The sequence below is a fragment of the Propithecus coquereli genome, unplaced genomic scaffold, assembly GCF_000956105.1.
Source record: "Propithecus coquereli isolate 6110/MARCELLA unplaced genomic scaffold, Pcoq_1.0 Scaffold89, whole genome shotgun sequence".
Taxonomy (NCBI): Eukaryota; Metazoa; Chordata; class Mammalia; order Primates; family Indriidae; genus Propithecus; species Propithecus coquereli.
In genome coordinates, this window is record NW_012155173.1 from 2,827,648 (window position 1) to 2,830,205 (window position 2,558).

The window sequence follows — 2,558 nt, forward strand, 5'->3', positions numbered from 1 at the left end:
GGCTGGTTTCGAACTCCTGAGCTCAAACAATCCGCCCGCCTCGACCTCCCAGAGAGCTAGGATTACAGGCCTCAGCCACCACACCAGGCCACAGGTGATGTTTTGACACAGACATGCAATGCGTAATGATCAAATCAGGGTAACTGGGGTGTCCATCACCTCAAACATTTACGTTTTCTTTGTGTTGGGAACACTACAAATCTTCTCTTCTAGCTATTTTGAAACATACAATAAATTATTGTTAACTATAATTTCCCTACTTACTATTGAAAACTAGAACTGATTCCTTCTACCTAACTGTATTTTTGTACCTATTAACCAACCTCTCTTCATACCCCCTACTCCCCTACCAGCCTCTGTAACCACCATTCTCCTCTCTACTTCCATGAGATCAATTTTTTGCTCCTGTATGTAAGTGGGAACACACAGTATTTGTTTTTCTGTGCCTGGCCTATTTCACTTAACATAATGACCTCCAGTTCCATCCAAGTTGTTGCAAATGACAGGATTTTATTCTTTTTTATGGCTGAATAGTATTCCATTGATTATACACCACATTTTCTTTCTGTTGCTTGCTCTCATAGGTAATTCTGCAAGGCACATCCTCAGGTATACAACTTTTTTCCTGTCAAAAAATTTTCTCTTCAAATTAAACTCCCAAGAAGGGCCAGCACGTCCACATTGGCCCCCTTCCTGCTTCCGCTTAGCGACCTCCTGATTTTTCAAGACCCAATTCAAAATCCTCCCCTCCAGAAGGCCTTCTTTGACCCCAGCAAAGAGTGACTCTCCTCTAGCCGCACTTTACCTAGAACATACCACCTCTCCCACAGGTCTCTCCAGGTCCCCTCCCTCCAGTCAATTCCCGCATGGCTCCAGAAGAATTTTTCTGTGCAGGGGGAAAAAAGAATTTCTTAATGTCTGGGGAGAGTAAATTGGCAGAAGACAAAAAAGAAACAATGGGAAAACTTATTCTTTTTGATCCAACAATTCCACCTCCAGGAATTTTTTTCTGCAGATGTACCCAAACATGTGCAAAATGGCATATTTACAAGTTATTAAGCATTGCTTATAGTAGCAAAAAATTGGAAATCACCTAAATATTCACCAATAGGGGATTATGCAAATCATGATACATGGATACATGGAAATATCATTTGATTGTAAACAAAGAATGGGGAAAGTCTTTATGTAGTATAATGGGGATATTCCCAAGCTATATATAGTTTGTTTTGTTTTGTTTTTTTAGATTTAGGTTCTCACTCTGTTGCCCAGGCTGGAGTGCAGTGGCATGATTATAGTTCACTGCAGCCTCTATCAAACTCCTAGGCTCAAGAGATCCCCCCTCCTCAGCCTTCCGAGTAGCTATTTTTAAAATTTTTTGTAGAGATGGGGTCTCACTATGTTGCCCAGGCTGGTCTCAAACTCCTGGCCTCAAGTGATCCTCCCACCTCAACCTCCCAAAATGCTGGGATAACAGGCATGAGCCACCACACCCGGCCCGAAGCTATATATAGCTTTAAGTGAAAAACAAGGTGCAAAGTAATGTGCATGGGGTACTGGCATGTGTTTTAAAAACAAAATAGAAAGCCTTTCTGTGCTACCCAGAGAGGGGTCCATATGGCATTGTTAAAGGGAAATGTTAACAACATAACTTAAAGGGAAATTTTCACAATGTCCGGAGCCCCAACGTCCTGCAAATGAAGGAGGAGGACACCCTCAAATTCCTTGCAGTAGGGAACCCACTTAGGTGGCACCAACCCTGACTTCCGAACGGAACGGTACATCTACCAAAGGAAAAACGATGGCATCTACGTCATACGTCCGTGTCCTACCCTCCAGAAATACCGGCCAGCGAGCTGTGCTGAAGTTTGCTGCTGCCACTGGAGCCTCTCCTGTTGCTGGCTGCTTCACTCCTGGAACCTTCACTAACCAAATCCAGGCAGCCTTCCGGGAGCGGCATCTGCCGGCGCTCACTGACCCCAGGGCTGACCACCTGTCTACCTTTGCTCTGCGTCACATAGATTCTTCTCTGCGTTATGTGGACATCCTGTGCAACGACAAAGGAACAGGGAGCTCACTCGGTGGGTCTGATGTGGCAGACGCTGGCCCTGGAAGTTCTGCCACGCGTGGCACCGTCTCCCGTGAGCATCCATGGGAGCTCATGCCTGACCTCTACTCCTACAGAGATCCTGAACAGATTGAAAAGGAAGAGCAGGCTGCTGCTGAGAAAGCTGTGACCAAGGAGGAATTTCAGGGTCAATGGACTGCTCCAGCTCCTGAGGTCACTGCTACTCAGCCTGAGACCGCAGACGGGTCTGAAGGCGCGCCGGTGCCTCTGTGTCTGCTCAGCCGGCCACGGAAGACTGGTCTGCAGCTGCCACTGTTCAGGCCACTGAATGGGTAGGAACAGTCCCTGAGTGGTCCTACGCTGTTCCTCCACAGGCTCTTGAGCAAGATGGAAACAAAGTTGACGGAAATTAACATCAGTTTCTTTAAAAAAAAAAAATAAGAAAAAGAAGGGAAAGAATAGATATATGTAGTTGCTCATACCTAGGTAA

At 45.7% G+C, this 2,558-nt stretch overlaps 1 pseudogene; it reads left to right on the top strand.

The window, feature by feature from the left end:
- The first annotated feature begins 1,801 nt into the window (after positions 1-1,801).
- Positions 1,802-2,481, top strand: LOC105826409 (annotated as a pseudogene).
- The last annotated feature ends 77 nt before the right edge of the window (positions 2,482-2,558 follow it).